The 12,670-nt window shown below is 37.0% G+C and overlaps 1 pseudogene; it reads right to left on the reverse strand.

The window, feature by feature from the left end:
• Positions 1-5,735: 5,735 nt before the first annotated feature.
• On the reverse strand, positions 5,736-10,340 carry LOC119535487 (annotated as a pseudogene).
• Between the last annotated feature and the right edge of the window lie 2,330 nt (positions 10,341-12,670).

The following is a 12,670-nucleotide window of genomic DNA, read 5'->3' on the forward strand; positions in this document are numbered from 1 at the left end:
GTTGCTGGCCATATACATGTTATACCAGTTTGAAACAGAGACATAACCAGTATCAGTGAGAAACAGACTGAAATTTAAGACACCAATTAATAAAACTACTTTTCCCACTCTACCCTTTATTAATACTGAAAAAAAAAGAAAAGAAAGAAAAAGCTATCTGAGAAAGAATAACTCATATCTGATAATGAAGAGCCAGCATGGGAATGGGTAAAGATATTTTAAGAGGAACATAGTTAGACAAATAGGATTGCAGACAGCAAACACTCAATTTATTGTGACAGGGTAGATTCAATAAACCAGAACCATTCCCACATCAGCATCTAGTAATTCTAGATACTATGAAACATCAAATCCATTTAAAGGACTCAATCCTGATAAAGAAGGGCAACTCTATGTGCCAGTGAAGCCACGGCACCCTGAAGGGCAAAGGTTAGCATGTAGGGTTCAATGTCCTGATGAGTCAGAAGCTGAGAGACAAGACCATCAATGAGCATTAACTATACAATGAGGTTGTCGAATATACATAAAATCAGAGTTTAAGAGAAATAAAAATTGGAGAAATGGGATAGGCAATATTCAAAGAAATGGTGGCTTATTTTTTTCAAAACTGAACTATCCTGATTCTTAAGTTTGAATAAATAAGTGCAGAACAGGATTAGTTTGAAGTAATTTACACCTAGAAAGATCATAGAGAACCAGTGGACACCAATAGCAGTGGAAATCTTAAAAACAATGACAATCTTGAAAGAAACAATGGAACACAAAAGCCAACAAAGATCTCAGAATCTCAAAAACAATAACAATTCGATGACCATGCTCCTCCATAGGAAAATAATGCCAGAGGGTAGTAGAATAATATTTTAAGTGTCGAGGGAAAATAATGGTCTCCTAGCATTTATGCCCATCTAAAATATGATTTAGGAGGAAGAGTAGAAAAAAGGCATTTCAAATTTTGAAGGTGTTTACAATTCCATTCAGATTGTGATCTTGTTTATTATATTCATCCCCACCCCATCTCTCTTCAAGCAAACATAATGGTGTTTGGAGAGGTTAAAACTACTTTTCCTGAATGGCTTGTGGCTGGAATTCTGGACATAAAATAGATTGTGCCAGCAAGATATTCTCACCTGACTTTTTAAAAAATGCATTCTTTATTGTGAACTTTAACATATATACATACCAGTGAAAACTTTCAAAGTACAATTTAACATTAGAGAACAAATTTCAAGGAATACCATGTGTCACATTTTCACAACTTCAGCTTTCCATTATTGTAAAATATAACATGCATACAGAAAGGTGTTAACTTTTGATATACAGCTCAATAAGCAGTTACATAAGTAGTTTCAAAAATTGTTATGGGTTACAGTTCCAAAGTTCCAGTTCTTTCCTTATTATGCAATTCAAGATATATACAGAAGGGTGAAGACTTTCAAAGCACAATTCAACGCGTAGCTATAGAGCAAATTTCAAAGGCTATTATGGGGTACAGTTCCACCACGCCATTTACCTCTTTCCATTTATTCCAGCACCCCAACATCTAAAAATATATTTATATTTTTAAGTTTCAGTCTTAATAGACTTTTGTTAAATCTTACTTTGTTTGTTACTACTGCTTCCTCGCACTTAATCTCTTTCTCCATCTTCAGGGGTGTCTAGGCGGTCTCACCTGACTTTTGCAAGAAATTTATTTGCTAGCAATTTTGAGGCTAGAAGAAGTCCAAAAGCAAAGCAATGCTTTTTCCCTAAAGTCTGGTGCTGGCTGCCATAAATCCTAGGGGTTCCTTGGCTTTCCCAACACATAGTGATATGGTCTCCTTTCTTGCTTCTTTGACTTCCAGGACCTGTTTATAAGGTCTCCAGCAATCTGGATTAAGACCCACACTCATTCCATTTGTCTACACCTTAGCTAAAATGACACCTTCAAGAAGTCCTATTTACAGTGGGTTTACCCCCACAGTAATGTGGATTAAGATTCAGAACATGTGTTTGCTGGGATACATCACTCGACATACCTCAATCCAAGCCCTCATTACAATTTTTAAATATTCTTTTAGCCAGTGGTGCATATATCCTAAATTATGTTACTGTTGTATATTAGAGTCCTGCAACACTTGATAAGTGGACCTGATAGTTACAACAAACACATGATAAGTGATTAGAATTGTAGGAAAAAGGAAAATCACTTTTAACTAACTCACGATCGCCTTGGTTTTGGCTCCTTGGGTGGTTAAATTTAATCACCTGAACAAGCAAACACAAAAACCAAAACAGCAGTTAAAAAGGATGTAAGGTTGTGTTCCAAAGCTTGTAGCATGTTGGACTGTATGAATTCAAGCTCTCTTCTAGGTTTAAATTCTGTGATTTCAATGGCTCTAATGCATCATTTTATAAAGTTACCTTGCCAATTTTCTGATTTTATTCTTCTGTCAAGGAAATTTGTGCTACTATTTCTATCTGTTGAAACTGAAAATTAGAAGTGTCTTTCTTTTGAACTTTTGAGACACAGCTATCATTCCTAAGTTGCTGGAGGACACTTATGAAAGGTAGTCAATTGTCAAGTCATAAACTAAGGAGGAGTATCATAAAAATGAAAACATTCTTCTCCTTTATTCTATATCATCCTTCAGCTTTTTCACTCAAAATAAGAAATAAAGCTTTAGAATGAAAAGGCAAATTCTACCTCTTTTCACTGAAAATTTTTCACTGGTATAAAAATAGTTTATATCAGGACTATCAGTTTATATCAGGACTATTGTCATTTCTTTGTGCCAGAATGGGTCCCACAGATTTTCAGCTGTAATCAGCTTTCATAATCTGCAGTGGAAGAAAGATTCAGTCCTAGAAAATCATCATCATTAAGACAACATCAAATTATCTTTGGCACAGAATTATTGAAGAGCACCTTTTTTTTTTAAACAAAGGTCTCCAAATAATTTTTATAAAACTTTTCATTGTATTAATGTGTACATGATGCAGAAGTTCCCATTATAATCACCTTCAAGTGTACAAGTTAGGGGTTTTGATTACATTCCCAGCGTTGTGATGCAGTCACCAGCACCCATTTCCCAAGCTTCTCATTGCCTCAATCAGAAACTCTACAGGAGGTAAGCCACAACTTCTCATTCCACTCACTTCCCTGGTAACCTGTAATTTACTGTCAGTCTCTATGAATTTGCTTATTCCAGTTATTTAACGTAAACGAAATCATACTATATTGTCTTTGTGTCTGTATTATTTCACTCAATGTGATGTCTTCAAGTTTCATCCATGTGTAGCACTCCTTTTTATAGCTGAATAATGTCTCATTGCATGGCTATACCGCATTTTGTTTATTCATGCATCTGTTGATAAACCTTAGGTTGTTTACACCTTTTCCCTATTGTGAAAAATGCTGCTCTGCTAATTGGTGTTCCAGTCCCTGCTCTCAGTTCTTTTTGTATATACCAAAAGTGGGATTGCCAAGTCACCTAATAATTCTATGTTCAACTTTCTGAGGAACCATCAAGTTGATTTCCACAGTGACTGCAGCATTCAACAATCCTATGAACAATGTATAAGTGTGACAATTTCTCCACATCCTCGCCAACATTTGTTATTTTGTTTTTATTTATTATTTATGTTTAATAATACCTAGCCTAGAGATTGAGAAGGGTAACTCATTGCCATTTGATTTGCATTTTCATGATGACCAATGGTGTTGAACATCTTTCCATGAGTTAATTGGCCATCTGTATATCTTCTTTGGAAAAATGTCTATTCAAGTCCGGGTCCATTTTTAATCAGCTTATTTGTCTTTATGTTGTTGCGTTGTAGCAGCATATATATGTTAAGCAGCATATATGTTAAGTTAACCATATATATTCTGGATATTATCCAGACTTGTTCTTTGCTCTGTCCACAGTCCCTCTTCCAAGCTATTTTTAATGTAACCCAGGATATAGTGGAATCACAATAGAACAAGTCCCCAATCACTTCTTTCATAAAATGACAGTTGAGGAAAATGAAGTAAGGAGAGAAGAACCAGCAGAGGTTCATGGTGATATTTGTTAATAACTCACATTGTGATAGGGCATTCATTAGGTAATGTTATAAATGTTATTTGATTGAGCCTCCACGTAGTAGTTTAAAGTAGATATCATTGCAGTTTTGTATTTGAGAAAGTCCTGGACAAGTTTTCATTTTTCCAGGTAAGTGATGGGCCTGGGATTTTAAACTAGGTTTGCCTTTCATGGTATATAATAAATAGTAATAAAATCTCTAGATTTGCAGACCTAGCATTTGCCTGATCCTGAGGTGGATGGGCTTAATATATTATCTCTGGAATCATCTTTATTCTCACATACACACAAACACACACATGCATACACACACAAAGAAACGGAAATTTAGAGAACTCGAATTGTCAAACACAAAAGCAAAAACATCTACTAAACAGGAAATAGTTACAGTTAACCGGGGCACAGACCAGGATTGTAGCCCAAAGCCTCTGCTGTTTCATGTCACTGAGCTCTGAGGCTGGTGCTGTCCTTTTCATGCACTTGTCTCTCAGGGAATATTGCCCAAGTGGGCAATATTAAATACCACCTCTTAAAACATGGACAGGGCCTATTTACTGTTCTTTCTTCTTCAGAATCCTAGAAGAAAAGTTGGCAAAACAAATGAAAATACACAAAGATGAAATGTGCTTCACCAATTATCACATGAAAATAAACTCAGTTTCTGTACTCACCAAAAATGAACAATTATCAGTCAGATGCTATTTATTCTACCTGGTCTGACAGTTTGGTAGCTGATTTAATAAGTGAAAATTACAATAATGTATATATTCTTTTGTATTGCTCTGTATGGGAGAGAATTTAGTAAATTTTTGAGAATAAGTATTTTTCAGTGTATTTCAGGAATCAAAAAAAAAATTTCATATAATTTTACCCCTTAATTTCCTTTCTAGGTATTCTCTCCTAAAGAAACAATAAAAATGGGAATGTAGATTTACCCAAAAAAAGTTTATCACAGTATTGTTTACTTATAATATATACAAAATAAATACTTATATTGGGTAAAGAATTGAATAATGTTATTAACCTTAGTTCAATATTACAAATCCAGGAAGAATATTGTGTAAAATGAGTAAATGACATAAAATATGTCAACTGTAATATCAGTTGAAAGCATACCTAATTGTTTATACAGCGTTCACTAAGTTGCCTTAAGAAAACAATGCATAACGGAAAGAAGGAAACCATATCAAAATCTCATTTATGTTTTAGCATTTTTTTTGGGGGGGGGGTTGTGGGTGTTTTTATGTTTGTGGGTTTTTCCCCTATGGTGAACATGTGTTGATTTAATAAAATAAATTGATTTCATGGTTTAAGATGCCATCAACATAATATTAAAATTACTTTTCAATATCGTTGTAAAGACTTTGTGACTTATTAGAGTCAAATATGAAATCTGTTATGACAATATCAACCTCAATAGATCCAGGCATTAAGGTCCGAGTGGAATCAGTAGTTTCTAAGACTCTGCTTGTTTTTTTTTTTTTTTTATATATATAGTTAGTTAGCCATCGGGTGCAGTGGGTTGCGAGTCCTCAGAATCAATTCCTGTTAATTCCCCATAAAACAGGAAGCTTCCAGACGATTTATTTCTCATAAACAGAAAATCATTATGTCTTTAACCCAAGATTTGTTGGCTTTCTTCCTTCTTTGAATGATAGATGGCGGTAGCCAAGTCTATGACCGAGTGCACTTACCCCAAATGGGAAACATAAATATAGAAGCCATGAATAGAGGACTAATAACCAAGACTGGGGCAGGGTCGACTGGGAGCCCAGGCGAGTCTTGGGTCGAGCGGCACCGCGGGCCCCCAGCGCCCGTCCAGGCTGAGCGGGCTGCACTCGGGTGGAGAACCCGCTGCCGGCGGCCACCGCTGCAGGGAGAGCGCCTTGAGGACCCACGTTAGTGCCACTGGGGGTCCCACCAGGCACGCTGGGGACTGGAGAGTCAAGAGGCTGAAGGCGACAAGCTGCCAAGAGCTTGTCACATGGTTTTTAACCCTCCCACGTGTCTTACTGTGACCCACCACAGAACCATCACGTCAGAATTCCTGGAGTCCGCGATTTTTTTTTTTTTCTTTTTTTTCTTGTAACACTTCAGGTGATTTTATCATGAAGCCAGGCTTGAAACAAGCAGGCAAGAACAAGAACAGGACTTCTTCATTCAAGGGCATTTTAAATATTATGGCATAAAGTCGAGACAAAGATGAAAATCCTGAAAGAATGCAAAGATCTCCAAGGGATTTAGACAAAGGGGTGTCTGAGTGGTAACAAAATGCCATGGGAGTAGGAGCATGTATTAAAATTGTATCATGCAACTATACCTTTCCAGGCAGAGAAAACCCAAGAGTTGTAGCAAAGAAGGGATCACACTGATTCTTTTGGATGTTTTGTGTATCAAGTGTTTGTAGACAGTTACATAAAATAATGTAGTCTCCATATTAAAGAATTATTGGATCACAACACCATTAGCATATTGAATTTTCTTGGAACCCTGTTTAATTTAATTTAATTTATTCTAAGATTTGCTATTCTTCTTTAATATTGAACATTCCTTTTCTTCATACTGCACATCATGGGGCTATCTTGGTCTAAACCATACTTGCAAAGTTTCTTTGATTTCCTAGAGAAAGAAGCTGCTCACATTAGAGACCTCGTGCTGTATAGCACCTTCCTTCTAGGGGAGTTGAGGGCGGGCTAGATTGGGGGACAAGTTAGGAAGACTTGGAGACCTATAGAAGTTCTTGTGACTTAAGGAAACTGCTGTCATCAAGGGGCTGTGATAAGGAAAAGGAACATCTCTGTCCTAAAAACTACTTCCTACAGAGAGAAGTTATGGGTTTCCAATAATTCCTATGGATTTCCACCAAATACCACCCTAGGTGGCTACCATTTAATCATGTGGTATGGATAAATGAATGGAGCTCACCACATATAGTTCTCCTCACCTCCTGGGAAAATGGGGAGACCATTCTGCCCCCTTGCTGGATTATAGGGGCCATGTGGCTTGTTCTGTCCACAAGGCACTGGGTTAAAATGATGTGTCATTTACCTTCAGAGGGAGTTAAAAGCAAAAGTGGGGGGGGGGGGAAGCAAAGGTAAGTTTTCCAAACTCTCTTCTTCCTTTGCGGCTGCAAACACAGAGCTAGGTCTTGAAGTGACAACATCATAAGATTGGGAAATCTCCATCATCAGCCTCAGTTCCTGAGTTACTGTGAGATGCTGAGTTCTGGCCAACCTGTACTGGACAAATGAGAAGGAAATAAACCTCTAATTTTGTGTCACTTAGATTTTTGGGTTGATTTATTTCTGCAACATGATTATGTTTACCCCAAAAGAAAGGCTAATATTACTAGCTTAAATGTTGCTTGGTGAGATGTAAAATCTCAGTATTGTCTCTATATGGATAGCGTTCAGATGATAAATATTTCTGGAGAGCAAACTTTCACTTCAGAAAAAAGAAACCTAATGAAGAATAATGTGTACCTCTTCTAGTGATAAAAGTAACTGCAGAACGACCACTTGTCAAATGTGATTTAGTTTCCTTCCAGTGGAACCCAATAATAATGAAATTTGTTGACTTTAAGACACAATCATCGTGTCAGCTTATCTAAAATAAAATTTCCAAATGTGTCATTTCCGATAAGGAATGCACATTTCTCCTCTGTTCAAGTGTATTTGTGGAATGCAGGAAGGAAACTTATGAATGGTTAATCACAGAGTTCAAGGAATGGTCAAAAGGACAAAAAATCCAATTCATCAGACAGTTTGATTTATCACCGATAGATAGCCTCTGAATCTGAGAAAAGCACACGAGACTGCAACTTCTAGAAGACATGTTTTTGAATGAAAATCTAAATTCACGGGGATCGTTTTTGAACATTATTGCAATCTGATCATACAGTTTTCGTGCCTAGCAAAATTATTTCCTTTTTAACATTAAAAAAAAAAAAATTTGCTTAATAAAACAAGCATATTCAGAAGAGTTTTGGCTCCTGAGAGTTGTCCTCCCACACTCTCCCTAACATTCCAAGGAGGCTGATAAAGCAGAGGCCTGATGAGGCCCCAGCTCGCCTGGACACTGTCCCAGATATCACTTTTCTCACTCTTCCAACATCTGCATTCAACATACATCTTTATCACTATTTCCAAGTTAGAAGACTGATATCCAAGCTTAAGTGACTTAGGGAAGAAAGGTGTTCAAAACTGCATTTTGCAAGGTGGTGTCATGATTCGTAGTAATTTCATAAACATAGAGTGCAGGGCAAAGTTAAGCAACCTGATTTCGAAATTGCAAGAAGTGGATTTTAGTTTCAGCTTCTCGGGTGACTGTATTAGTCAATTTTGACCTGGCAAACTACTTTCCCTAGAAGTAATCAAGGGTTTTCCAAGGGATCACAGAATCATGGGATAATATTAAGGGAATTATTTCCAGAACTCTGACCAGCATGAAGTCATGCTGGTTTTCTAGTGCACTGGATATTTTAATTATTTTATAGTCGGGTAAGATTCCCTGGTTTATCAGTCAGTGTTCTCCAAAGAAACAAAACTCTAGACAGATAGATAGATAGATAGATAGACAGATAGATAGATAGATAGACAGGGATATAGGAATTGGCTGACATGACCATGGGGATTGGCAAGTTCACATTCTGTAGGGCAGGCTGGAAGCTAGAAACTCCAAAGCAACTGAAGTATTCCCCAGGAGAAGTTGGTTGGTTGAAGAAAAGGCAAAAATTCTTCTTTCTGACTTCAGAAATACTCCATTCCAGCTTTAAGACCTCCAACTGATTGGAGGAGGAGACTTTGCTCATTGCTGAGGGCAATCTGCTTTGTTGATTGCAGATGCAATCATCTGTAGATGCAATCAACTGTCTAGTGATGTGACTCCATCTGTGAAATACCCTCACAGCAACATTCAAGCCAGCACTTACTTGACCAAACAATTGGATGCCATAACCTAGCCAAATTGACACATGAACTTAACCATCACATCGAGATTTCACAGTGATTAATGCTGATTCAAATGAGGCTTCCACAGGCAACTTTGACTGCATGCAACCGTGATGCTTATTTATATTTTTACCCAAACCCTCAGCTCTCCATATATAAATAACTTTAATTCTTAAATTTGGGTGATTTGAGAATAAATGATGTCCTGGGGCTAATGATCAGGTCTTACTATTTAACAATAGCTTTCTTTGCTTTATTGTCCTCAGAGTTATACATACTTGCACAATAGTTGGAGAAAAGAAAAGGCAAATACACTGAACACAGTTGTTATTAATCTTTCTGCCTGACTCTTCAATATGCACAAACTCAATATATTTTAGCATGGTCCAAGGAACTATTTAAGGAAGGACGTGAAGACCTACTGTGAACTTGTAAACTTTGAATTTTACAACATAATTGATGTAAAATTAAAGCCTTTCTTTTGTTTGAACAATGTGCCATTTTAATACTCTGGATGGAAAATTGTTACACCTACCTTTTATGACACAGGGGGGAGGACTTGAAGGGGAGAAGGTGAAAGTGGGAGAGAGGAAATGGGAGGTTAAAAAACATTCAATAGCATATGGAAAAGATAAGTTCATGAAAGATGCATTGCAGATGGACAACCTATAGAAAATTTCAGTCATTCTTAAATAAAACTCCTTACATCAGTGAAGCATTATTGATGAGATTATGTTATTATGCACAGGCTTAGCTAGAAATGCATCTGGTGAAAAGAAATGAGATTTTCAAAATTTTGGATGCACTGAATGCTATTAATTTGGGCTTTTACTGGGCACAGTGCTAAAAAAATCTCTCTATATGGAGCCACTGCAATTTCTAGAACGAAGAGTAGCTTTCTTGCTTTTATCCATTATTCAAATCTTATTTATTGTGTGGGCATTGTTATTCATGAACAATTGTTGGTTGCCAACGTGTTACATTATGATTTGTGTGAAGAGTCAAATATTGTCCCAAAAATATTAAAAGAAAAACATTAAGCTCATGCCTTTTAAAAGTGATGTGTGAGGACATGGGATTAATTTATGTCTCCCTAAGGTGGTGTAAAATTGTTGTGGGGACACATATCAATATCTTTATATGAAAAAGAAAAAACTGTTGGACTTTTTCTGAAGCAAAGTTAAGCCTGATCTGACTGTCAGTCAGTTAAACTTTAGTAACTATATTTTATGGCAGACATAAACCCTCAGCTCCAAGGTTTTAACAAAAGACATGTTGAGAGGAAAAAAAATCAGCCCCTTACTTCCAGGAGCTGAACTGGTCCTGCCATGTAGGCCTTTGTCTTGGCCTAGAATATACATAATCTCACAGACAAGACCCCTCTGTGTCTGAAATCCATCAGTACTGAAACAAGAAATACTCTGTAATTGTGTCTGAACGGACAAAAGCCTAAACATTGTCCTAACCATAAAAATGGCCAAACATCCCCTTATCCTGGTCAATATGAATGACTGCTGCTTGCTTACCAGTCACAACTCCAGCTGAGATTCATCCTGCCCATTCTATACATAAAATTTGTTAAGACACCCAATTACAGAACTGTCCCATTTCCCACATCCATGGTCTATCTGCTTCTCTGACATCTTGAATGTTTTTTTGTCTATAAGACTCAGGGGCTAAGGAGATCAGAAGTTCTCCTCACACAGGTGTCCTTTGGACAGACTTTGCCCTTGGTCACCATTATGAAGCTTTATAAGGACATTTTCCTCAGCCTTGTTTCTGCATCCCTAAGAACAGCATAGTATAGCTTTATCTGCCAGAAATCAGGAGGCTTTGTCCAGCCCCTTATCAGTGACAATTGTCCTGTGGCCAAGATGTGAAGACATGAAGTTATACAACCACATGCCTTACAGACCATTCAGTTCTCATGGGGTCTTCTTAGTCTAAAATCATGTCTCTTCCAAGCTAAATGCCTGCTTTCTGCATGCTTTCTTGGTTTAAGTTTATGCATGCTTATCTCTCTCATTGGCACAATTTCACCAGGGACAATTTTAAATTACAGCAGTAACTTTAGGGAGCTTTGGACATGGAGTATGTAGACTGTTCACTTGAGAAGTACCTTAGAACAAAAAGTGAAGAAACTTCATGAGGAGATTGTCTTGTTTACCCAAAAGACATCATTTTGTTTGACATAGGCATCCCCTCCTATGTTTCTATCCTGGAAGGATTCTCAATTGCTGGCTTTTTAATAGTACTGCTAGATAAGATTGTCAAGGGCCCAACTTATGTCAAAAGCAGCTGTTTCGTATGTATATAACAAAATTTGCTTTTCTACATCTAAACACTCTTCCTTATATTTGCACAGAGAACATAATCATCCTTCTACAATTTTATAATTGCCTCTTTTTTATTTTTATTTATTTTTATTTTTAATGCCTCTTGCTCTCTTTTTACCTCTCTTGGGAAACTTTAAAGATTAACTGATCAAAAAGGAACTCAGACAATTCAGTTTTTATGTGTGCACTCTCTGAATATCTAGTCCAGAGGAACAGTCAGAGATATCTAAAAGAAAGAAAGAAAAAGTTATTAAGCCATGTTTCTTTCTGTGGACACTGAAAACTGTATTTACAAAAGAACTTTAGTTTCTATAGCTCTGAGGTAAGAAGAAAAGTCTTTAGATCCAAGATAAAAGAAAGTTTAGGTGTACTTCAATCTTCAAATGTTAGTTTACCATACACAAATATTTTGGATTATTTAAGACCATAATTAATTTTATTATGACTCAAGCTTCATAAAATAGCTACATAGTTTTAATGAGAAAAGTAGCCATTTTTCCCTTTACTTGTTTAAAATTAAATATTATACATATAGAATTGTGCTCTAAATGGAATGACAAAGTGTGCATTTTAAAGGATTTAATTTTATGACATTCTTACTATGCTATAAATCATAAAAATTTAATATATTAGTTGTGCCAGTTTGGATGTATTACGTCCCCCAAAACGCCATGTTCTTTGATGCAGTCTTGTGGGGGCAGATGTATTAGTATTGGTTAGATTGGAATCCTTTGAGTGTTTCCATGGAGATGTGACTCAACCAACTGTGGGTGAGACCTTTCATTGGATTATTTCTATGGGGGTGTTGCTCCACCCATTCAGGGTGGGTCTTTATTGGATCAATGAAATACTTTAAAAAGAGTCACACGGGCCCAGACGCACAGCAAACTGAGAGTGACACTTTGAAGAGCAGCAGCAGCTAAGAGAAGACAAAACACCCCAAGAGCAACATTTTGGAGAACTCCGTTTTGAAACCCAACCGGGGAGCAAGCAGACGCCAGCCACGTGCCTTCCGAGCTAACAGAGGTTTTCCGGACACCATTGGCCATCCTTCAGGGAGGGAACCCAATTGTTGATGCCTTACCTAGGACACTTTATGGCCTTCAGACTGTAACTTTGTAACCAAATAAACACCCTTTATGAAAGTCAATCCATTTCTGGTGTTTTGCTTAATGGCAGCATTAGCAAACTGGAACAATTAGCTAAATTGCAATTTCCAGATCCTTGACTAAATTTCAGAATTTAGACACGTGGTCTCTGATCTCTAATCCTGTTTTAAAAGGGCCCATCTGATTAGGTCAGATCCACCTACACTCAAGGAGAA

The sequence above is a fragment of the Choloepus didactylus genome, chromosome 5 (assembly GCF_015220235.1).
Source record: "Choloepus didactylus isolate mChoDid1 chromosome 5, mChoDid1.pri, whole genome shotgun sequence".
Taxonomy (NCBI): Eukaryota; Metazoa; Chordata; class Mammalia; order Pilosa; family Megalonychidae; genus Choloepus; species Choloepus didactylus.